The 27,114-nt window shown below is 36.2% G+C and overlaps 1 protein-coding gene across 5 annotated transcripts in view; it reads left to right on the top strand.

Moving 5' to 3' along the window:
* Window positions 1–27,114, top strand: part of LOC145690658 (uncharacterized) — a 208,449-nt gene that overhangs the window by 78,252 nt on the left and 103,083 nt on the right. The window contains exons 1-2 of one of the 5 annotated variants that reach the window (XM_081765770.1): window positions 19,630–19,915; window positions 26,352–26,544. The gene's annotated coding sequence lies outside the window, so the exon portion shown is untranslated. Of the gene's footprint in view, window positions 1–19,629; window positions 19,916–20,108; window positions 20,347–26,351; window positions 26,545–27,114 lie in introns of those variants that run through there. The other 4 variants (XM_081765773.1, XM_081765768.1, XM_081765772.1 and 1 more) reach the window with 4 other exon arrangements.

Raw genomic sequence — 27,114 nt, 5'->3', positions numbered from 1 at the left:
CGTTACGGGACGGATTATGTTCTTAACTCCACTGTAGTTTCGTCAATTCTGAAAGTAACATATTTTCCTCTAACACAAAGAAAATAGACAGTTAAAGGAAGGACAGTATTTAACATACAATCTTGAATGATATTTTTATGTATAGTAATACAGAATAAATATTTCCTTGAACTGCTTAAAGTAAGGGTAAATTCATTTTGTATGTTGAACAGATGAAGATAATATTACTAAAAATCTGGTGAGCAAAGTAAAATTTGGAACGAATGTAACTTCAAAAATGTACTTGGAAATATACTGTAAGTTTGGAAGGAGAAAAAGTCAGTATGTAACTAATTATCATTAAATTCGAAATATTTTGTGCAAAACACTTAGATTCCGTTTATTTAGATTGGTAAACCCCATCAGTGTATGAAGCTAACTAACCATTTCTCTACAATACACACCAAATTTATGCAATGTCCACAGTCGAAGGTTGTAAATTCCACAATATTATTAGCACTTTACGAGAAAAAGGTCCAATAATGAGACAGACATATACCAATCTATAGGTCTCATTAAGCTGAACAAAATGGTATCGGTAAGTATAATCCTCATACATAACTTTCAAGAAAATCGAGAAAAACTTTTTCTCTCTAAACATAAAAATTGATGCTGTATGGTACCCATGCCACCTATTAAGATAAGATGACAGTATAAGCCCAAGATCATCATTAACTCAATCTTTATTTTAGCGTCGAAGTGACTGGTGGTAAAGCGTTCACCTCTGATGCATGGGGTCCTTGGTTCGATCCCAGCTCGCGCCAAGTGAGCTTTGTAGTGGACAAACGCCGTGTGCGTGAGCTTTCTCGGGGCTCTTCCGTTTCCTCGTACCATTTCATTCATTTCTCATCTACACTGTCTCCTTTAGCCTAGCCTGCATAACCGTGGGACGTAAAACTTAAAAGATTTCATTTGATTATCAATCCGTATTTTTCTCTACATCTACGTGAAATTGAGATTCTTCGGGGTAAATTCTCATGAATAGTTTTTGAGAAAACGGAATTTTTGTTCTGCAATATACAGGGTGTTTCAAAACAACACCGACAACGTTCGACACCAAGATAAGACAAAAAGTGTAGACCAACCTGGGTGCACAAATGCTTCCTTTCGGAGTTACGGGCTGCCGAAAACATAAAAAATGAATTTTTAAAGTCCATAGCTCTTATACTTTGGGACCTACCGTAGTCGGATCAAGACTTCACTTAGGAACTAGTATGTGCCCTATCCAAATATCCATGTTTCAGAATCCTGTGTTACTTCCGCAACATTTTTTATCGAGGTAGTTTGTGAGTACTTCAAATTATATGCTCGTAGCCAAACTCCCTCTAAAAATTGTTGCGTGAGTACCTTACGATTCTGAAACATGGATTTTTGGATAGGGCACATAATGGTTCCTAAGTGAGACCTGCCTACGGTAGGTCCCATAGTTTTGAAACTATGGAACTTTAAAGTTCATTTTTTCACGTTTTCGGCTGCCTATAACTCCGTAAGGAAGCATTTGTGCACCCAGGTTGGTCTATACTTTATTGTCTTATCTTGGTGTCAAGAATCACCTCCCAAACGTTATCGGTGTTGGTTTGAAATACCCTGTATATTGTCTTATTAAACCAAAAAGGAGAGAGAGAGAGAGAGCTTCTTTAAAAGGAAAGTGGCAACTTAAATCTTCCTACTTTCAGGAGCACGATTTTAATATTTCTACTGCCGCAGTTAACAAGAACGGACAAATTACATAGTTGGTCCCTTCATCTGCGATATTTTTACACAGAACTCTTCTAGCTGTTAGGACAATTTTTGAAATTTTATCTGAATAAGGGTTATTTGTTAGATATGCCACTTTCCTATTAAAGGGGCGGTATGAAGTGAAGAATAAAAAAAAAAAAAAAAAAGAATTGGGATTAACAAATGGGAAAGAAGCAGAACGTGGAAGGAAACGCGCAAATATTTCGTTGTTCGTCACTAACTAACGAGTCAGACTCTTCGCATCGGATTCTGCCAAAGTCCGGATATTATCGAAACTATTCCTCATCCAATGTCATACTCAGGTGTAATTGGAATTTTACGTTAATAATAGATTCTATTGTCGTTGCTACATTATTGTCCTTATAAGTGGAGCATAATAAAAACACAAACCCTGTGACATACGTTTTATGAAAGTTGTAGTTATCACAGATGGACAACGGCTGTTAAGTTACCCAAACACGGGCGTCTCTGGCGGAGGGGACGAGGGGGACACGTCCCCCCAATATTCTGAAGTACAAAGTATTCAATATTTTATTCTAATTTAATTATTTACTAACGATAGAATAACATATAAATATTTTTTATTTGGAATATTAAGGCTGTGAAACGATTATGACAGAGTTCTTGATATACCTCAGGGGATCCGTGAAGGTAAGCAGAAGGGCAAAAATGGAATCGAAGATAATAAACCTGTTGGACTAGGAAGTGCTATTTAAATCAATTTCTTTGATGTCCGCCTCAAATTTTACATGCCAGAGACTCCAGTGTACCCAAATACAGGATTCACACATAGTGGTATTAATGTAAACTGTAACTACTAAGTGGTGCTATGAACTTGAAAAAAAAAAAAAAAAATATCAGCAAAAATTCGATTGTTTCAATACTATGTTAGTATGTTTGTAAAATCTAATATTACAACCATTTTTGAGAATAGTTCTATGTGAGAAATATAGTTCATTTCGTACTAAGCCAATTTGTACCGTGACTCTATCGAATGTTTGAAGCCTGTTCAAATAACCGTTGTTTGTATAATCTTTTTATCTCTTACACAGTTCATTAACTTATTACGTAACAGGCTGTCCTCAAATCTGGCGAAGTGACTCGTGTACATACTTTTGATTCAGGAAACATGGTTTCAATTTCTTTTGATAATAAATGTAGCCTATCGGTTAGATACAAACCTGAAAAGTAATGTTAAATTTTGAATAAAATCTGAACTACATTTAATTTAGAACAAATGTTTTATTGCTTTTGTGCAACAGCAGAACGAAATTGACGTTTCTAACTCGTTACGAGTTCCATGACTTTAGTAAGCACGTTTTCTTGGCATAATCAAGCCATTGACATTGACTTGTGAATATCTGTGGAATGACGACACGATTATGTACTTAGTTCTTGTATAACTGTTAGCCCTAAGCCTAATTCTCAGTTCATTTAAATTGAAAAAAAAAAAAATGGCCACTGTACTCCTGCTTATCTGACTGACTGGACCCGCGTATTAAGTAAGCAAGCTAGAGCTAGCACCTGCTTTCGGGCAACATAGTACGTAACACAGAGTTGCTACCGAAAGTGTCAGGTTTTACAATTTCCTTTCAAATTGAATAAATTGAACATTATGGTCAGCGGTGCCATTCAAATCATTTTACAACCGGTTCTATACTCAACATAATAACCTGACTTGGTATTATTATTACTTCATAATTGTAGTATTATTTGTTCCAGTGACACTAGTAATAGTGACTAGAATTAATTCATATTGCATCGTTATACTGATATTTTGTATATTGATTTTCAAAGGTAGCACCAGAGAATTAGTTCTTTTTCATAAGTAACTAGGTCAGGAGACACTTTTAAGAACCGGTTTCGGGAATTTGAGAAATTTAAACAACCGGCTCGGGCGAACTGGCTAAGTCACACAACTGATTAAGACCTATTTACGAAAAGGAAGCTGCACTGGAAATTGAACCATTTATTTTCAGGTTATTGATAAATAACTTGCAGAAGACCGATAGCAAAATGGAATGAGGGAGAAAGAAAGAAAATTCCGGAATATAGTTTCATTTCAACTTTTCTTAAGAGCTGGCAACTGTGTAATGAGTACATGACTTACGATATACAAATGGTTATCAAAATAATGAATACTGTACACGTGAAGAAAATATAACTTACCTAATTAATAAAGCCATGTTAGGGTGCAGAATAGCTCTGATTCGTCGTGGACTTGAGACATGCAAGCTATAAATGGTTTCCAGAGGAATATTGTATCATTCCTCACGCAGTCCAAGACTCAATTCGTCAGTAAGAATGGAGAAGTATATTTGCTCGACATTCAGAAAAGAAAAAAAACGTCGTTTTACGTCGCATAGTTATACCGGCTAGGCTAAAGGAGACGGTGATGATGAAAAATGAATGAAATGGTGGAATGAAGAAAGTGAGGAAACGGGAGAACTCCGAGAAAACCCACACACATGGTGTTTGTCCACAAAGTTCACTTGGCGCGAGGTGGGATCGAACCAAGGACCCAATGCACCAGAGGCGAACGCCCTACCACTGAACCACCGCCGCCCACCGCTCGGCATTTAGAGTTCCATAACTGACCATATGTGTTCAGTAATATTGAGTTTGCGATTCGGCGGGTCAGGGAAATTTAGAGTCCCGATGTTTATGAAACCACGAGCCAACAGCTCTAACAATGTGAATTAGGACATTTCATCTGGAAAAAAAATGTAATTGTCATTGGCCAGAAGCAACATCTGGGCCTTGGAATACAACATCTAGGCTCATCTAAAATGTCCACACAAATACAAAAAAGTGAACTAATGAGAATAATTACAGGATTCTTGGTTTATAAAAAAAATTGCAGTGCTCATAATCACAAAGCCGTCTCATGTTTCACTATAAAGAGGATAAAATTTCGAGCTTAATTTTCTTGTATCCCCCCCGCACACACACGCAATAAAGAAGATCAGTTGTTGGAAATAGGTGACTCAGTGGACTATTGTCTGTTGAGTTTCGAATCATCCGCGCATATCTTCGTATGTGTTCTGCACATTTTTTTTTTTTTTTTTTCGCGCTAAGGCATTGGTGGTAGTTATGAGTGGTTTGGATATTGCAATCCGACCACAAATGTTCAGATTATTCAATTTACGTCGGACTGCGATTGTCGTAGCAGACAGTTCCGGTGCTGATTGAGTTCCGCAGTTACTTTTGACGCATTCGCTCTAGATCGTTACTGACAATACTCTTCAATGCTAGATATGATTTGCTATGTCTAGGTCATCATCATCGTGGATACTCTTCTTTGTGATATTCTGAAACACTAATCACCTTTTAGATACATGGCGCAAACTGCGTATCCATAATTGACCTTTTTGAAACTAATTGAGATCTCATATTTTGAATCAATACCGTCTGCCCTCTTCCGTCCGTTCTACCAATCCTGACGTACTACCGATAATCCATTCATTCATCTAGAATATCAGTAAGAACTGCCAGGTACTGCACACCGTACATCTTACGTACTGCAAACTGGATGTTTCCATTATTTTTAAAACAACTTCTGCATATATGGTTCAATCTTCAAAAGAATAAATACCCCCAAGGTGACCACCAACGCTGACAGTTCCAATATTTCCCCCTAAAATGTTAGTTACAGCGTGTAGTTTCTAAGTCAGTTTTCGCATTGATATTTTGAAAATGAGATTTAGTTTTTTTTTTTTTTTTTAAATCAATATCGTTTTTGAATCTGCGAGGGGAATTACTACAGGAAATTAAACGTTGTGGCTCCGGTGATTGGTTCATAATTGCTGATTTGAAGGTTTGAGAGAAGTGGTGTGCTGTGAGCTGACGCACAGCTTGTATTGCATGAAAGAATGGATCAATACGCAGCAGCCATCTTGTTAATTCGTGTTGTTAGATACGGAAAATAGCTTTAGGACCTTTGAAAAACATATAATCCCGTAATTTTTTACAAATACAATACATAGTCTGATAAAGTTAGAAATGAGCAAAGTATGCCTTGGTAACCTACTAAATATTTAATGTGTAGGTAACACATAGTAAAGATATCACTGAAGTCAGTAAAGTAAGCCTACAGTTCTTTTCTTCTTTTTTCAGTTCTGTGAGCTTTTTGAATAAGCTTGTCGCTAAATGTTAATATATTAATATATGAGTGTATAGAAATTAATTAAAAGGCTTTTATTTGCAGTCACTGACAACAGTTGATCCCAAAACAACGCAATTTGGAGCTTGGAAGGAGTTATGTGATTTGGTTGGTTTAGCGTCCCATTTCAGCACTGAGGCTATATGAAACGTAGATCTACAGTTTAAGGTAGAATCCATACCACCGTAGTGTGTTCACATTTTTAGCATCTTCCACCGGAAGTTGAACCTAGGACCCAGTAAAACAAAGACGCACGCGTTAACAACTAGATCAATTGGGAAGCAGGCTTATGTCAAATAGTTTGTCTAGCTAAGACATCCAAAACTATTGCTACTCTTTAAACTCCCGATTGGTTGCTTGAATTGAGAGTTAAGCGTCACTTTGATTACCAAGGCTGTATGAGGCACAAACAGACAGCATAACATGGGTTCAGAAGTAACAGTTCCCACTTGGAATAGAACCCAGGTCTTCCTTCAGACTACCGATTAATACAAAAATAGTGCTTACTCAATACGTAGAAAGATTAATTAGTTTAGTTGATTTTAGTTTAGCGTCCCTTTCAGCAGCGAGGCTATATGAGACGTGGACCTACTGATTAACGTGGAATCCGAACCACATGAGCTCCCGCCGGGAATCGAACCCGGGACTCCCACGCCAAAGGCGCGTATGCTAACCGCAAAGATTAATTAGTACTATAATAGTAATCACATAAACTTAATAGTCAAATAAAGGATAGAGTATTATCGGTCGTTTGCTTCGTTGTGTATGTAACGTCACGTACAGAACGGAGGCTATATGCCATATGAAAACATGGTTGACAGCGTGAGGTCCAAAGAAGCTCTTACATGAATTGAAGTTTAGTCTTTCGTATTAGAAAATTTTCTGGTATCTATGAAATAAACATGAGGAAGCTTGTTTATTTTTTAATCTCGTCACATCGCAGTTTACTATACGAAATCATTGAAATGAGTTGTTTTATTCGAAGAAAGAATGTCTTCTTTTATGACAGCGGTTCTGTTTCGATCTCACATGTACTTAAAGTTAGGTGCACATTAATTAAAATACTACTGTGACAAGAACACTTGAATTTCTGAAAACAAGAATGACTAAAACCATCCCGGCTTCCTTGATACAGGGAATAGTCGCCTCTTTCACAATAACAGAGCATTCAAGTTAAAAGAAAAATATATAACAGTTTTGTTTTCAAGAGGAAGCAACTAAATGTGTTAAGCACCCAACCCATACGCCAAGAGCGAAGAGTCCTCCCTATTTTAAAAGTATGGTGTATCATTTGATTTGTTTTTCTTTTTTAAAAAGTTACATATTTGAGTTTGACGGAATTATATCCTTCAGTTTGGTGGAGTACATCTCGATAAATCAGGCTTGATTTCTTGTGTGTCCTATCCATAAAGACGTCATTATTAGCATACAAGATTAATTCTTTTTACAGACTGATGTTTTGTGCGGCAAGCTCGTATCTATATGTTAGAAGCCAAAAGTCAAGGTTTTATTTATTTAACTATTTCTTTAACAAATGCTTTATAAACGTTGTCCTTGTATATAACATGCTAGACGAAAAAAAAAAAAAAAATCTTGACATTATCACTAGCTAGGTCGCTTCATGCCATCCACGACGCATGCATGGTTCGTTAATAGTCCGAACATACTTTCACGCCTTGACAGCAAACCTTTTATTTTGGTTCCACTTTGTGATTATAAAGGAGGTTTTATAGCGCATGAAATGTTTTCCACGTTTCATCTTCCATTCAGTCACATTAAAGGCTCTCCTGAATTGAGCGTAGTTCTTGGTAACCATTCTTGCTTATATTTTAACCTCACCAATAGCTAAAGAAAGAAAACCATTCTTTGTGAGAAATCATATTTTTTAATGTGTAAAAAATACTCTCGAGTATTTTCCCTGAAGGCAGGTTTTAGCTCTCCAGAATGTAGGTAGCCGAGGCTGCTGAACCAGTGGATTAGGGGCAGGGTGGTCAGTTGCTTCCTCTATGATTCAGAAATTCAATTCAATTTATTGGGTCTAGGGATCGTATACATTCTATTGGACTTGGCAGTCAGCAGCCATAATTTCCATGTTCCCATAGTCAAAATTACAAAACTTATCAAGAGTATGGGGACTCGGTGGCTCAGTGATAAAGCGTTCACCTCTGGTGCATGAGGTCCTTGGTTCGATCCCAGTTCGCAGCAAGTAAACTTTGTGGCAGACAAACACTATATGCGTGGTTTTCTCGGGGTTCCTTTTTCATACCATCATTTCATTCATTTCTAATCATCACCGTCTCCTTTAGCGTAGCCGACGTGAGACGTAAAATTTAAAGATATTTATTTATTTTTTTTTTTATCAGGAGTATAGAAACACTTGTTCAGGAGATACTGATTAAGTAATTTCTTGAATTTATCTACATTTGTCCTTGTTATTATAGCAGGTAACATTTATAATACATGTTACTTCTATATTGATCAGTGTAAAAATAATTTCCTCTATGCATATCTTAAATATGTACATCTTTATTTAATTCGAAATCTTCACAGTTGAGCTTTGTGTATACTATTACATGATGCATAAAACTAAAAAAATGGTTAAAAATTGAAATTTAAGAGTAAAAATACGATGCATAACAGTTGTGAACTTACGGCTTCATTACACAAGTTGTCACTTACGTCAACTGTAGTGCGCGGGATCTTTTGTTCGATCCATGTCGCCCCAAGTGGACTTTCTGAAGAAACATCGTTTTCCCACTTCATTGTCATTATTATCACCGTCTCCGGCTGGGTGCATAATCGTTGGACGTGAAACTAATATATAAAACGTGTGTGGGGGTGGGTGGGAAGGGAGAGGGTTTAGGATGGTTCAATGTTCGAATATCACCCGAGGTTTTGAATTCAGAGAAATTCTATGTGAAAGTCGCTGAAGAGGGAAATACTGTCCATAGCGACACGTGGGGTTGTTTCCTTAGTTCATTGCATACTTCAACTCACGTGTTGGAAACCAAAATATTTTCAATGTTTTTAAAAAACCGATATATTTTTGCATCACCCAGCCAGGGTATATTGCACCTGAGAATAACAATTGAAAAACTTTCTTGTCGAATTTGAAAGGGCTGTCGAACTCTATCTTTAGAATAATGGTTCCCAACCTGGGCGGCGCAAGCTATGACAAATAAGATGTGAAATTATGAATAAAACATAGCTTGTAATAAGCATTTACACTTTAGCTTTAGGAAACTTCAAAACGCTGCGTGTTTTACATTTTGTCTCCCATTTCTATTCACGATTTCTACTTTATTAAAAACTAAATAATTATGCAAATTAAAATTTTCTACAAAATTACCAAAAATGAGTACAAAATGCAATTTCAGTGTGTAAGAGAGTTCAGAAACATAAGAAGTAAGGGCAAAGGAAAAACTTAGTGTGATGGTTGAAGTTGCTTTTCCATCATAAGTTTCTCGATATTCGGTGGTGAGTTCAACAAAGCACACCTGAAGTCATTTTCTACTTCCAAATGGTTGTGATACTTTCATTTTATTGTGGTCAATGTCGAAAATTTTTATTCACAGAGATAAGTTTTCGAGAACTGAACAAGAACTTCTAAGACTTTTTTTGCTACTCTTCTGTAAACAGGCAGGAAACAAGCCCAGAATTCTTCCAAAGACGTTGCCTGAATCAGTTCTTTGGCACCTGAATCGCACTTCAGTTCAATTGCTTTTTTTTTTTCAGGTGCAAATTAATCTATGTCAATGGAGGAAGCTGATTTTGCCAATTTGTACTGCCAGTTTTGACACAAGTCGCGAAAATATCGCTTAAATTCATTATAGGCTGAATCTAGGTCTCTCTACATGGCCAAACCACACTCTTTATTGTCAGAAAGTTCATTTAATAGAGGAAAAGATAAAAAGGTGCGCGTAGAAGCATTCAGGTGGCGCTTTCCAGAACAGGATCTTTTTTCACATTCACAAGAAGTTAGTATGTTCGTGTTTCTACCATGGAGTTTCAAATTAAGATTATTTAATATAAAAAAAAGATACGAAAGAAAAAATACAAATATGTCATCTGTAAAAGAAGTATAAAGTTGATCTTTTCCTACACTTAAGAGAAATATTTCCACATCTGACTTAACCTCGTACAGCCTACTTAACATATTGCCTTTCGACAACCAACGAATTTCGGTATACAAATGTAAAATTTTATGTTCAGCACTGAGGTTGTCGCATAAAGCCTCAGAAAGACGAGTATTCAGATCACTTGACTTTACAAAATTAACAACTTCAATAGTCAATGTTAATGCTAGTTTCTGTTAGAGCTTTTCCAGCTAAAGCTTTCCTGTGAATTAAGCAGCGCAAACCAATAATTCTGGATTTCTATCCTTTGCCAACTTTATAAATCCAGATCGCGAATCTAATATTGCTGGAGCTCCACCAGTACATACTGTATTCCTACTGTTCCAAGAAAAAAAAAAATAGAAAAAAATCAGAACGTTTGGATGATGTCTCCAAACTTGTGAAGTCCAGCTTCATAAGTTTCAGTGAGTCTTTACATCTTTGAGGGCTGGATGTACTGCTGACAAAATGTCGTTCCATTGGATAGGGCGGAGAGCATCATTGCTATAGCAGCAACACACTGTGGAGTTGAATGCCATCTTAAAAATGAACATGAAACCATACCTGATGTAATCTACAGTATACCATCTTCTCTTTGAACTAGAGGCTGCCATTTTGCTTCTCACACAAACACATTGATGAGAACGAAAAATTACAAAGTTAATACAACATTCATAACACCACAAATAAACTTCTCAGATCAGAACACTGGACTGAAAATTAATGAAACGAACAACAGCTTGTGAATGGTTCCAATACTATAGATGTAGACAGTTTGCGTTACGTTTATTATTCAGAAGCACAATAGTGACAGTGTTGAAAGAGAAAAAGAACCCGTTATCAACCGATCCCTAATGACCTTCAAACTAAGTAATGTAGGCTTTCCGTATATTAATTACTACCAGCAGTGCCGAATATAAATACAGCTCTGCTCTGTTTCGACTTACCTGCAACTCTTCGTTTTTAAATCTGTTTGTTAACAATTGCCTTATTTCTTTTAATTGTCGAAAGGGTTGTCGATGTGTTTGAAAGTACTAAAAAAAATTAGAACCGACATTTAAACAATTCGTAACTGATTTACAAACAGCCAAGATGTGTATCAAATTATGATTTTTTTTTTTAAAAAAAAATGGTTATTTAACTTAACATATTATAACTGTTACAACAAAGGGGCGTTAAATTAATCCTTTCATTGCGTAAGTCGACTTTTGTCGACTCAAAGAAAATTTCCCTATCCTGCAAATGTCGACTATAGTCACTTTTTAAAAAAGTTTCTGTCTATATCTTGGGCTTGTTGAGAGTAGTCACCAAAGCTGTTCGTTTCGATTTTTTGCCTTCTATTGTTTTCGATAACCTTGATTTTTCGACTTACGCAGTAAGAAGGTTAAATATCGTACAAATGCAAAATAACTATTGAGTGAGAACTGTGGTTTGATAAAGACCAAATTGATGATGATGATGATAATACTGCACAGGGTGCGAAATCATTTGAAAATGGTGGGGGGGGGGGAAGAAGTTCAGCGATCCACACTAATGCTTCGTAGAGCCTCCAAAAAGTTGAAATTTTAATGGATTATTATTATTATTATTATTATTATTATTATTATTATTATTATTATTATTACTACTACTACTACTACTACTACTACTACTACTACTACTACTATTACTACTACTACTACTACTACTACTACTACTACTACTACTACTAATAATAATAATAATAATAATAATAATAATAATAATAATAAATGTTCAAACTAGTCGTCATTGTTATTTAAAAATACTTTAATGTTATTTATTCATTTAACCAAAATTGGTAACTTATCTACTGCATTTAATATACACTTCGGTGCGTATGGTCCAGGATTAGAGTTCCGTGGGAGCACAGTACCCTTGTGTTTACCATCATATTGAAGACTGCATTCACGAAAATGCGGTAGAGATCTATAAGTCAGAAATAATAGTCCCTGAGAACCGATGTCCTAACCAAGCATTAGAACTACTAACTTGAAGCGCTTCACCTGGCCAGCCATAGATCCTCATGAGCTGTAGAGTCAGAGTATAGTTTTTATTATTTTTTATGAAATTCTCGTTTCTTCGCTAAGTATTTAGTATTTCAGTTTGGTCGCTCAGATATCCGGTCACTTATGTAAGTCTAAATAATACTATGTATTTATATTGTATTATTAGCAAGAATATATTATTATAAATAACATATAATTTCAATACAAATACTTGATAGACAACAAAAAGCCATGCTGCCTCAGTGGTTGAGCGCTCACCTCAGGTGCGTGGAATCCCTGACTGGATCCTAGCTCGCTCCAAATTCTGCTTGTGGTATACAAACAATTGTGTGTGGGTTTTCTCGGGGTCCTCCCGGCTCCTTCCACTATCTTAATCCACCATTATTATATATCTCATCATGACCGTCTTCCTTAGTTTTACTGAATATTCGTAGGACGTTAAACCTTAGAAAATGAAAGCACAAATACAACAATACGATTGATTTGCTTATTTAAATTTAGCGTCCCTTTTCAGCAGCGAAGCTATGAGATGTGGACTTACAGTTTAAGGTGGAATCCGAACCACGGTAATCGTTCAAATTTTTGTAAGGCGCTTCCACCGGGAATCGAACCCGGGACCCCGTGCACCGAAGATGGTGCATGAATGCTAGCCAGTAGACCAGCGGAGAGAGCCACAATAATACGAGTATTGAATGATTGTGTTACTGTATTTATAGACCTAAAATATAGTTTGCAATAACGTATCTTACCTTAGAGAAAAAAATTAAGATTAAACTTCACTTTCTTTCCGTGTGTAACGAGAGTTGAACATGTGACGGCCAGAAGAAACCCACGTTATGAGCAGCAGTAACAGCATTCCATAATTTTAAAGGAGATCCACTGAGTTTAATTGTTAATAAAGATTGAAAGGTACTCGCCAACATACGGTTTCTTTCGAAACAGGAGCGTCATTTCAGATTTTGCTTGGGGGGGGGGCAAGACCCCTTGATATAAGTAAAATTTCGCGTTTTTCACTGATTTACTACTATTCTATTGATAAAATCTATATACATCTCAAACTCGGGGGGGGGGGGGCAAATGCCCCTCCCTGCCCCCCCTAAATGACGCCCCTGTTTCGAAACTTTTAATATGAATCCACGTTCACAGGCAGCAGTTGATAATGGCCCGCGTTAAGTCTTTAAGAACTTGACTTGTACTCTCTCCATTCTGACACTGTAGAACCCCCGTTTGATCTAGTGGCTAGCACGCTTGACTTCGGTTAACGTGGTCCCTGGTTTGATTCCCGGTGGTGTACAGTTGAACGACCAAAGTGGTCGGATTCCATTATAATCAGTAGGTCCACGTCTCCTTTAGCCTAGTAGGCATAATCGTAGGACGTTAAACTAAATCAAACCAAGCCATTCTAACACTGCAGTATCAGGATTTAATCCAAACAATTGAGCTTGTTTATATACGTCTACGTTACCGTATAAACCACTAATGTTATTACGATCTTTATTTTCAAACATTGAAAAGCACTTTAGGACATCATTAGAAGGAAACCTTCTTTCCACTTCTACTAAACCCTTATTTGATCAAACTCACTATCATCACTCCCTGTATCAGACGCTTGTCTACAGTGCTCTAATACAAAGACTTTGGTAGACATCATCTTTCATACGCATTTCTCTCAGAGCTTGGATTAAAGATTCAATTCTTGCTCTATTTCATTGTACGAAACTGGTTCATTATGCGTCGTTTTACTAATATTAAACAGAATGGACGCAATATCCAGAAAAAAAAAAAAAACGAGCAATAGAATCTTCTTTTTCTCCAACAGTTTTTTTTTTTTTTTAAATACCATTCAGTTTAAAACTCTGTTGAAATGGTCAGCATATTCATACTCCAAAAGTACGAATTGCATTATACAAGAAAAATATGTAAAGACTGCAAATAATATATGCTCCTCATTTGAAATCCAACGTATGTGAAACAATCTTTTGATTTTTAGCAGTCCTGTGGCATCTGTAACTGTCGCGATACTTTTAAGTTTTGCAGCTGTATGAAGTTCGCCTAACAAATATACAAAGTTGTGAACAGCATTCACAACATCAAAAAACTTTCAGATACAAGATCCATTCGATGTGCCATGTAGTGTACGCTAATTAGGCACTGGTCGACATTTCTTCTAATTTGGGCAACAACACCTTGTTTCTCCCAGTAAACACTACATCCCTGTCCGAACCAAATGCAACAAGCTTATCTTTAAGATTAAAAATATGCCATCTTCGGAAAACGCTTGAATAATTTTCTCTTCAAGGAATTTTGCATCAGCATTTTCTACAGGCACTAATTTATAAAAACAACAACAATTGTTATTTTCTTCGTCCACATATGTTACAAATAACAGCAAGTGCTTATCCGCAAACCTGTTTGTAGATTCGTCAACTGTTTAAGAAATTTTACCAATTTTGCACGCAACTGGTACGCTAGAGAATAAAGGTCTCCATCTCGTCACAACGAAACAGCCGACAAAGTTAAACACCTGATACCTTTACAACTACGTTTTTGAAAAATAGGCATGCATTCAAATTTATTGTTTGTTTGAAAATTTTCTTTATAGACCTACTTATATTTTCATATTAAGGTGTCCCCCCTTACATATTTTGGTGGGGGGGAAACGCAAGTATAAAATTTTTGGTGGGGGGGAAATCCCTCCCGTCCCCCCCGGGATTTCGCACCCTGATACTGCACTAGAGTGGTATGCAGAAGTCTTGCTAGAAACAAATATAAACTCATGAAAATATATTATAATTATTATTATTATTATTATTAAATTGGAGAATTCAAAACTACCTGAAGTCTCAGATCCGCCCCTGGCCAAAAGCTGCGTATGACCAACGAGCAAAATGTAGGGGAGCATGAAGTATGCAAGATTTATGATGGGGGTGCCGGTAAACAAGGGTGGAAACTGCTTTACAAGGTAAGAAGAAGGCAAAAAGAGAAAAAGTTCCGAGGGCGAGAGTGCATTGCGTTTCATAATGGTAACCTTGTCGCTTAACTTAAAGTCTCGTCATAAAATTCTTAACGGTTGCTGCCACGTATGTTGAAGAAGTGCAGTTGCTTACTAGTGACCGACTTGAATACAAATTCATGTTAAAAATTATCTTTAAATGCCAATGGAAGAAGAAGTAATTCAAAATCAGGTTAAAACCAATAATTTCATATAGACGGATGTTGACTCATATAACGGAGTCTCATAAGGACTTATATTTCTAGGCCAAGTACAAATAAAATACCTTTCCTACTATGCAAGAAGCAGTAAACTTTCGATACTTCTGTAAAGGTGTTCAATGGATTTAATATATATCAGGTTGTCTAAAATAATATTAAAACTTTGGAGGTCAAAATTGAGACTGTACTTTGGTGTAATTTTAGAATAACATTATGATACCACATATCAGGCTTTCCAATGCTCCTATTTTTCCTATATATTTGCGTCTCTTCCTATAAACTCCTATATTTCCTGTATTTTAACGAAACCTCCTATATTTTTGTGGCATTGCTACTTGCACTTGTGAAAATAAGGATTTCCAACTTCATAAAACTAAGTTGTCATACTCAATATCTCATGGACTTGGCCTCTGTTTATGAAAAATTGTTGTACGATGTTAAAACTCCCGGTAACTTCTTAAGTCTTACTGTAGTTGAAACAGCAAACGCAGCAGCTGATAAACAGTTTGATATTCACATTCGATATTTTTCTTCGACCAATTGTGTTGTTACTCAGTATTTGAACAGTCCATTTTTGGGGCACGCTGCATCTTCAGATCTTTTTCAAACTATTGCCACATCTAAACTGCCTCATGACAGGTTCCTCATCCTGGAAAGTAATGGACCTAATGTGAACGTGTCTCTTTGGCGAATTGATGCCAAGATCAAGGGTTACCAAAGCTTCTGGATATTGGTTCTGTTTCATAATAAAGTAAAATCATTGTTGTGGGATATTGAAGATTTTGTGCGGATGTATTTCAGTGGCTTAGAATGTCTGCGGCTCGACAAGAGGACTATGCTCTTGTCCAGTCAGTATGGGATTTAGAAAGCCTTTTCTTTCTACGTCATGTTCCGAGCCGATGGTTAATTTTGTCTCCTGTGTGCAAACGCATCGCGGAACAACTTTAGGGCTACTTAAGTACTTTCTGGAGAATCTGCCAGCACAAGATAAAGCATGCCATGCAAATAATCGTTACAGAAGGATTAAACAATTTCTGAGAGACACTGATTTTCTGATGCAGATCCTTTTTACACTTCCCTTCTGGTCGTTGCTTCTTACTGGTGAGCTACGTACAAAAACACTAAGAAACTCGTATAAAACTTTGCAACGAGATAATTACCAATTTAGTTATATTTAGAATAGAATGTAACTATGATCATACAGGAGCGTCATTTAGGGGGACAGGGAGGGGCATTCCCCCCTGAGTTTGAGATTTATATAGATTTTATCAATAGAACAGTATTAAGTCAATGAAAAACGTAACATGTAGTTTTCACATTCTTGTTTTGAAAACGACTTAACTCTATTCAGGGAGTTCTCCAGAGACCGAAACAAATGATAATCTGATGGTGCCAGGTCCGGCTGTACGATTAAAACCTTCCAGTCAAGCTCTCTCAAATTTTGACGGATCGTTAAACATGTGTGCTGGTCTGATGATGTCAGCGTAGTACGTTGTACTCTTGCTATTGACCCATAACCTTCCTGAGTGTCAGTATGAGCTTTACCTCCTTGTTTCGATTGCGATGTTTCACATATTGTCGTAGGTTATTCAATTTCGATTACTGACGATCAACCGCTTCAAAAATGGCACGAGTTCGTTACGTTTCTGTAGAGATTCGCAGATACAAATTCGATTGACTAATTTTTTTTTCAGTCAGATCATGTGGCGCCCTAACGTCAAGCTTCTTTTTGTAGCGTGCTTTCTCTAAATGGTTTAACAAATTTTGGTGGTGGATTTTTAATCCATTGGCGATGTCATGACTGCTTATATGCCATTCTTGCGCGATTTTTGTCAGCTTGATGAATACTTCTTAGCCATTTATTAAAAATGAATGTATAAATGTTAAAAACATGATTTATGGTAAAGTTCACATTAATAAAACTATTAAAGCTAGTTATCAGCATTTGATGCGTAGGAACGATGACATTTTAGGAATTATAAATTTTTCTTTCTCTGAGGGAGATCAATCATCCCTAGCTTGTTATCAAATCAGTTATGGATAAGAGGTGAATTCCATTCTAAAATGGAAGTGGAGTTCATGTTCGGATCCTACGTTAAGTTCACGTCTCGTATAGCTCCAGGCTCTGTATTAGGGTTACCAGAGCAGACGTAAATTTTAAGTTTTTGTGGCACATTTTATATGGAATGTCAGTAATGGAATATCACATACTATTTTTTTATTTTTATATATAACTTCCGTTTTTCTCCTTGAGAACTCTGGTAACCCTGTTCTATCCTCAATGGGATTTGCGAACACTAATCTCAACATGCTCGTGGAACGAAATTTTGTTTATAACCTTTAGAAGGAAACGAATGAAAGTGAATAGTTATGAAATGATTTTTTGTTCTAGTGGAAATTGAATCCAGAACCACTTGCATCAAAGGACATTGCGCTAGCGACTAGATCAGCGGGAAGGGGAGATATGAACATTCTCGTACCAAGCCCAATTTCTGAGGAAGAACGGGGGATGCTGAAGGACAAAATAATGACATCAAAAAGTCACGAAGCTGTAGCTTATTTTTCAAAGCGTTGACAAATATTACGATATATACCGGTATAAATCCAAGACTTCGAAGGCTCATCATTAACATAAAATATTTAGAGGGGAAAAAATGCAGAAATGAGTAAAATGTGCTGAATCGAATGTAGTTTAGTAGACCTAAGCAAAATCGCAAGACTTTTAAATCTGGTTTAGAATCGTTTAAACTGTGCAGGTTCTGATTTTGAGAAGATTGCGGGCACAGCCGTTTGTACTCGTTTTTGGGTGCAGCTATGAACCTCAGTTAGGCTCACGCTTAAACTCGCACGCACTCAATGAGATTCATCTCGTGCTTATTATTGTTGGGTTCCTGCTCGTTGTCTTCAATGAGTCTCTGTGGACAAACACCGTGCTCGTGGGTTTTCTCGGGGTTCTCTCGTTTCCTACCACTTTCTTCATTCCACCATTTCACTCATTTCTCATTATCACCGTCTCTTTTAACCTAATCGGCATAACCGTAGGACGTTAAAGATTTCATTTCATTTTTCAATGAGTCTCATTCATTCGCAGCCTTGTTGGGACTGTGGCTACCTAACCTCTTGTAAGAACATTCTCGTATTACGCTTTTGAAGCCGATTGAGCTCATGCACTTAAGTACATGTTCCAGGCTTTTTAATCTAGGATATTTCACTATTCTCATTTCTTATTCGTCAAATGAAACTGTAATTCTTTATGCCCTAACTTAATTTCTAGGAATGGAACTTATAGTTTAAAACTAGCTGTCAGCCTTTCATGGACCGAGTCGAGTACAAATGGGTTAGAGAGATTGGCATAATAGGCCTACTGTTGAAAGAAAAAAAATCGAAAAAAGCTTACTCTTCCAGAAGAGGTATCAAATGGGGTACAATGATAAGAATCAAAAACTTACAAGAAACTGAACTTGGCTAAATCTAGATTTTAATTTATCTTTGTTAGCTAACGACAAAAGAGCTCGTCTGGCATTAGCTATATTTGTGAGAAGCCCTTCCCAGGAGCCGTAGTTGAGGGGGTTCTTTTCCGTCTCGGTTTTTGCGGACCGCAACGCTAATAAAATACACAATGCAACTATAATAATACGTGGATTGTTGCAAACAAAAATTGAATTTTGTGTTGCGTTGGCGCTAATTTTTACGGAATGTGGTCCGAGATCTTATTTAAGCGCCCTTTGAAGCGAAAATGTGTTCTTGTAACAGAAACAACCGATTTTTCTTTATTATTATTTAAAGAAACGTTCTTTGTTCATTTATACTAGAGAGTTTCATCTGTTTTGCCATTATATTTCACTTTTGCTATTTCAACAATTTTATTTATTTATTTATTTATTTGAATGCATTGATTCCCCAGTTGCTTTTATATTCGTCTATGTAACTTAAAATGTCCTATTGGAAGAGCCAAGACTTTCCCTGCTAAGCTTGTATATTTCTGCCTTCGTTTCCACTCATCAGCTATCGTATAAATAAGGCACAAGTTGTCTGACGTCTCATGTTCTTGAGTAGTTTTAGCGGAACCCACCGTCGGGAAATAGAGACTGACTCAAGTCGCGGCTGCGGGGTGGGAACTATTGGAAGTTATGCGTCAATCTAGAGCCTCTCCTGCATCACGTGACCAAGCGCTGGCCAATTGGGATAACATGTAAGGTTTCCGTTACTTTTCCACCAATCAGAATCTTGTTGTACAATGTGCGACATTGTGCACAATTACTTTTCTCCCAGCTTTTTTTAATCTAAAAGAAAATTACACTTTACTTCAGATAACATGACATTTTCATGCCAGTGGTACGAAGGCGAATGAGAGACAATTTTCACTGTGCTGCCTTTTACCATATTTTAGTCGTTAGTAAACTTTCTGTCAGCAAAGTAATGGCGATTTACGGAAGGTTTATTGCCGCCGTCTGTTAATATAACTTATTAGATTAAGTTATAAAATTAAGAATGGATGTAATGAATTGCTGGCTTTTAAATTCCTATAAATATGCAAGTTGTGTAGAGACAGGATACAAGCCTAAAAATCATCGATATCGTTTGGCGAGGAGGCATTGCGACAGAGGTGTTAAATTCAAGTACGTACAAGATAAACTTATATATGAAAAATAACTTATTACTTCCCTTGAGTAATAAAATAAGTATGCGAACACAGGATACAAGAACACAACCAAATCCTTTAATATGAAACATGAAACTAATTTTTGTATTAACTATGAATACGGTGCGCATGGAGCCATATTGAATTAATCGATATCTATTCTCGAACACCACGAGTTCGACTTTTCACTTATTCTTCGATCCAAACATTGCAGCTTTATGCTGGATAATTTGTTTTGTTAGTGAATTGAATAAAAATAATCTTGTAAATGCAAAATATGGGGCTTTTTCCCATGGAAATATAGCAATGCAAATCATAAGTCAAGTTAGAAGAAATTTTATAGTTCAGTTGAGTGATGATTTGTTAATTCCGAATAATAAATGTTCAGAAAAATTGCATCAACAGAAGGTAAGCTTTTCGCGAGAAAAATAAAAATGTGTCTGCTGTTCTTGAAGAGTTCGTATGTGAGTTACTAAGGATAGGGATAAAATGCGAGTCTAAAAGTGTGTTATTATTTATGATGTACGTTAATATACGATGTTTACTTTCATTATTTGGTACTTTTCGTGGATGCATGGGCAAAGGTTAACACTCCTAAGCACTCTATACAGGTTATATCAATAATTGATTTTATCCTGAATTAAACGTACAAAGGTGTATGAAATTTCAGTTGACAGTGAAACGGAAAACGAATTGTTTATGAGGACCAGACAAGTATTTTATTGCCAAAGGTCTGAATAGAAAAGAATTATCAAGCACATTATCTTTCACGTAAACCTTGTAGCGTATTGAAATGTAAGGAGGAGTATTTTCGTTAATTTGTATTTGGTTTATGTTGAACTTGCAGTTATTAATCGAATAAGTGTATTAACGACACTATAATTGTACAAGGAATAAGCGATGAATATGTTAGTGTAAATAATGCGGAAACACTACAGTCGGTTGTGATTCACTTTTGAGGTTCCCTCGAGCAGACTCTTCCACCAAATAGAAAATTTATAGGTAAACTACGATGTAAAACATTTTTCGTGCAGGAATGAGGGTGTGAATATAAGAAATTACTGTCAGCGTACAGCATACTAAAATGAATTTTTAGTGATAGTGAAGGTATTCTATGCGTTAAGTGTGCTCTTCCACTATCCTCGTTTATATATACTCCTCGTCGCTAACGCGCCTCTTACCTACGTACGCACCCCCTCGGGTCTCACTGCTGCAATCCTACTCTGACTCGGATAGATAGCATTCCTGCTTTTGTGGCCACTTAATACAAGTTGGCTCGTGTTGTATGCAGTTTTTTTTTTTTTTATGCCATGCGTTCACACTGTATTTATACTGAGTCTTCCTATAGTCAGTCTGCAAGTAGTAATGGAGTTCATTTAGTGCATGCTCTGCTAAAAGAATTACCAAACTCTAACCTAACCTGAAAATGTAAAGTGTGTATCAAAATTTAGTAGAACCGTCTCTTCGAGTAGTGCCCACTTTTTTCCTTTGTGCAACACATTGAGTCCAGTATTTTACGGTTGAGGTTAGGTTAAGTTATTTTAGTTTTAATTAGATTCGATATTCCTAAACGTACTATGCAGCATTTAATTCTCACTTCTGCAACGTGATCTGAATACGTGAACTGTCCGAAATCTCAGTAATCGAAACATAGTGATGATAAGTAATTAGCACTACAATATAGCATCATGTGATCAGTCTTCATTTTGTTCTTGTATAACTTTGGATACCATGTACTGAAGTAGACAGTATTAAATGAGTGCCTGGAAAAACTTAGGGGTTAACTTCCAAAGTTGGGCGTCCGTTTCCAGCAAAATTTTTAAAATTTACAGGAAAGATCTGGATACTTTGATCGTTTGTGTGCTTGATAATATATAAGAGTCTCGAAAAATCTGTTTATTTCTTATATATACCGGTAAGCGGTTATAAACATGGGACTATACGGTGAGCGGAGGAAACAACTTGGCGCAAGGTAACCGAACAGTTGCATTGTGGGAAAGAAACGAGCGTATATGTTATCAACATGGCGCATGTACAAGGGGAATGAATTACAGTTTTAACATTTGTGAAATAATATGTTGATAACGAGCAAAATCTTTTAAAAGTTTGTGAAGAGCACGGATTAATGAACCTAATAACAAATTGCAGAAAGTATGGAAACGATATAACAGCGAAAAAACGTGGCGAAAGCGGACGCCCAACTTCGGAATAAATGCCAAACTTAGTACTTTTTAAACCAAAAAACGAAAAATGTTCGCCAAAGTGTAAGTGTTCGTAAAATCATAATGAACACACATTTGTGAGTTATCACGTTTCACTCTCGTATATTATTCGTATTATATTGAGACCTAAATTCCTCATTCATTACTCAAAAAGATTATACTACAAAAGCAACTTTTTTAATATAAGTTTATGAATGTTTCTTTCGTGAGTTTGTTATTGTTGTTATGCAATTGCAATCAAAGGAAAATTCTAAATATTATTTCGTTTTAGTAATGTTTATTGTTGATAAAATACATCGAAATGCCGTTTTTTTTGGGAGGGGGTGGGGGTGTCATACAAACTCCACGAGAGACATTTATTGAAATCAGAAGTATTTTGGTATCTATTCATGTATAAATGTGTCAGAGTCAAAGTAGACTCAATTAATTCGTACCTTTATTCACTTTTCTTACTGACATGCAAATTAAGTCGTTGTATTTCTTTAACTTGGATTAAATTAGTTCTTCTGCACTTGAAGTATTTTGAAATTGTCCATATGTAATTCTGTATAATGGTTTCACTTCTGCAACTGTGTATCTTTTTGTCCTTCTTAAATGATTCTTGACAATTATATTAGCAAGTAGGCCTATGTAAAGATCAGTATAATGTATTTTTTATTAGGAGTCTTTCCTGAGTGCGTCGACAGACGTATCGTCTTTGTGGCCAATTAGTCCCGGTTTCGAGTTAATTGGAGGACAATTTCTCTCGGATATAAGCCGAGAAGTGGTTTAGATTCCGATTTAAGCTTATGTGGCCCCTTCCAGCATAACCTGGTTGTTGTATAATAACACCAAGGCGTAACAAATTTATTTCTGTCCATATGTGATATAATTACATAGAGCAAATTATTCAAACCAAAAAACCTGGTTTAAACAAAAAAAATCTTTTTTTTTTTCAATAAAAACCATGGTTTTTACCAACCCTGGTTTTTAATATATATAATATGTATATAACTTGCGGTGCAGATTAATAATACAGGTACATGTGAATATTCTGGTTCCCGCTTCATTTAGTATCACTACACAGGCAAGAGTTTTATATATCTGTATATAACAAGATGGGTGCAGACTTCGGTAACTTTATCCTAGTCTACTATATCCTTTTAAATCAGTCCTACTTATCGATGCGCAACTGGAGCGTTTGTGTAAAATTGGTTCACGGGGATTTTTTAATATTATAATGAACAGGTATAACTTGTTAATTAAGAAAGAAAATGTAATGTTTAACGAACATCATAAAGAAGAAAGAAAGTTAGTCAGCATGCGAGTACTATTCCCACTAATGAATGTTTCACCATAGAAATTTGTCTCGTATTGTTAATTTGTACAAAATCTGCAGTTGACTACTATGTTCAGGTGACTACTATGCATACACAATTTATCATACATACATGCCTTTGCATCTAGTTGCCAGAAAGACATTGAAAACAATAATACTCTTAGTAAAATAATGAAGATTATCTTTGCACCCGTGGTCCTCTTCATTTTAGTTTCAGTTAATATCTTGACTCGCTCGGAACGTCTTGGAGGCTGGAACTCCATCAGTGACTGCTTATTTAAATCCTGTAAAGGAAATGAATCCCAAGTTCCTGGGTTCGTTTTCAGTTAAATAAAGGACCTCTATTTCGTGTAACAGTTTTTGCATCAATTTTTTTTCTTGATGGTAATTTTCACTTTGACATTGCACACTGATTAAATGACAAGCAAAAATAGTACTATGTTGCCATGTAGACCAATTATTGTGTAGTGCTTATAGGGACGAGGAACAAAAATGGATCAATCGAATCTATAACACAATAGGGACCAATTATGTGCAAATTCGAAACAAAATAGCCGATTAACGAATTATACAGGAAGATAACTGGAACAAGGATTATTACAGCTCATAAAGAAATGTGAAATAGACGAGGAGACCCGCGTTTGCCATACATTACAATATTAATGTCAATAATGCTGCGTCCGCAATTTTTTCAGTTTTACACTTAAGTAAACATTGCGTCCAGGTTAAGTATACCTGCACCACTAAGAATGACTGTTGAAAAATTTAAAAATAGCCAGGGATTCTCTCTATCCTTCCAAAATATTTCTGTTATTCGACATGATACATCTATTCGATGAATTTGAAGGTGAGGGAAGCTTACAACAAAGTTAGTTTGTTCTTTTTAAAATCACAGTACTTTAGCAATATTACTAATGTGTGTTCTCATTTAAACACCCGTTTTGTTAATATGTACCATAGGCGTTTAGTGACCGATTTGTCGCGTTTTTAAGCAAGGCTTCTTTAAGGAATTAATGATAGAATGATCCTAGTAGTTACTTAACGTTGTCCACTTGTGTTGGGAGGGCCGCGATGACTCAGTGATAAACACTTAACCTCTAGATCGTAAGGTCCCAGATTTGATTCCAGCTCGCGCCAGTGAACTTTGTGGTTCACAAGCACCATATGCGTGGGTGTCCTCGAGGTTCTCCAGTTTCCTCCCACTTGCTTCATTCCACCTTTTCTTTCATTTTCATAATCACCGTGTCCCTTAGCCTCGGTGCTTAATCATAGGACGTTAAAGTAGAAGTTTCATTCCAGTTTCAACTCGAATTTTCTCCTTTTTACTGAGTCCAAACTCAGAGGTGAGAGCCAATATATTTAAGCTGTACAGCATAAGGCTTTTAGGACACAACGAAAATCGTTGTAGATTCCAGGCCAATTCTTGACCCCGGATATATGGGGCTTTAAGGTAATCAAATGGGCATTTTCTAAGATATCACTCATCCAAAATTTTCCCGGAAAATGACATTTGATTTTCAAATAAATGTTCCTAACATGTCTTGTAGCATATTCTTTCCTCTTCAAAATAGTATATTATTTTTCTCTCTAGCTCAATATTTACGAGAGATATGGCCAACTGAAGTTAACAGAATTCTACAAAAAAACATCAAATTTGTCCACCATCCTGTACTTTGAAACTACAGGTGGTACAAGGCTACAATTTGGTGCGTGATCATCTCTTAGAGGGGCCTATATGTATACCAAGAATCATCAAATTCTGAAACGACGAATTTTTTCTTTTTTTCCCTGAAAATTTGGTTTATTTCACATGGAGTGGCTCTATTGAATCTGTAACAACTCTCAATCCTTTAATCACATTTAGAATCAGTTATTCCTTCTCTAACTTTTCCCGCAAAGTAGCATTTCGCAATAATCTCCAGATTGAAGAATTTTATCAAGTGACACAATACCTTGCTATACCTGTTATTGGTGTATAAGTTAATACTTCTACGATGCGTATGTATGGCCCTCTACAATCAGTAATAAGAATTCCACATTTCAAAACAATTTCTGGACTTAACCACTCCATCCCATCCCATTAACAATTTTAGTTCTTGTTTCATTTGGGTGTGACTGTTTCTCCGCGTACCATTGCGAATTGTTATAAAGCTGTGTCCAGGATTTGTTTATATACAAATATTGTAGATATAATCAGTTCTGCAATGTTTTGCGAGTAGTTGCGGGGTAAAATTACGTCTGAAGATATTTGCCAATATTTACTTTACTTTTTGTACGTTAATTAACATGAATTTTTCCTTGCACCTATTTACTATATGAACATGAGAAGACCGTGTACTGTAACCCTCTGGGAACGATATAAACGTGGGACATAAAGGCAAGCAAATGTATAAACGGAGTAATATTTCATGGAAATCTGTAGTAGAACTCATTAACGCAATTAAAATAGTAAATGATATTAAACTTTGGGTAATCTTTCGTGGTGGTACTTTTTCTGTCTTTGCCTGTTCAGTACTTGAAAGTGGATTTAACAGCTGTAATTTGTATGTTTGGTATGCTCGGTTTGGCGACAAGCCAATATCAGACGTAAACCCACAGTTTAATATATTAATCGAAACATGTGAAGGTTATTTCCACCGGGAATTGACCCAGAGTTCCCATACAAAGGGTAGAACAGCTATTTAACCGTAAGGGAGTGAGCATTAGTAGGCTACCACTTAAAAATCGTGAGAGGCTATACCAGTGCTGAAAGTGTATTATGGTTATAATTATTATACACAATGAGCCTACACATTCTGAAAACATTCGTATTTTAATTGCTTTTTCCAGATATAAATGAGTAATGCTCTTTGTTATATTTTTTTTAATTTCAGGTGAAAAAGAAGAACACATGCCGTTCATCCCATTTTTCCCAATGGGTTAGTTTCTCCCCGTCTTCTCTGTCCAGTTGGGCACGACCCCCAAGTGACAGACAGGGACGCATTCCAATCAGAGTGCAATGGCTTACTATACGTTACTTTCCATACATATAGTTTAAGGACTCAGAATTCTCAACAATAATTGTTGGTAAGTCCTTATTTTATTTGTTTATTTCTTTTACAGTACTTCTTATTGTCTTGGAGATTGGACATGAGAACAGATGTTGAAGAAGTGTGATTGGTGGAAACGTCGCTTTAAGAGTATGGCTACATGTATTTTCAGTTTTAATGAATTAACCCATTAGTGCACAGCGTCCGATAAATCGGACGCGTGCTTTTATTCATTTTTCGAAGAAACAGTATGTTTTCAATCCTTTAATTCTTTGTAGTTCGTGAGTCTACTATCTGTTCTTTCTACATTTTTTGTGGTTGACTCGATAGCATTGATTGCCTGTACTTCATTTGTCGAAGAATAAAACATGGCAGCGAGGCAGTATACTGTTTCACGTAAAGGTGTTCTTAAAGCTTTAAATTTTGTATAAAAATTAAAGTATACATATCAACATTTATTACTAACTACATATTTAGTTATGATTTCCGTTAGCACGTGATAGGTGAGATTAAATTTTAGGCGTCCGATTTATCGGACGCTGTGCATAAGGGTCATTTTGCATTCACTACAAGCTTAATTTTTGGCTAGGTAATGCATATTGTTTGT

The sequence above is a fragment of the Thermobia domestica genome, chromosome 7, assembly GCF_964235325.1.
Source record: "Thermobia domestica chromosome 7, izTheDome1.hap1.1, whole genome shotgun sequence".
NCBI lineage: Eukaryota > Metazoa > Arthropoda > Insecta > Zygentoma > Lepismatidae > Thermobia > Thermobia domestica.
Note: the sequence above shows the minus strand (reverse complement) of the source record. Positions and strands in the feature narration are given on the sequence as shown.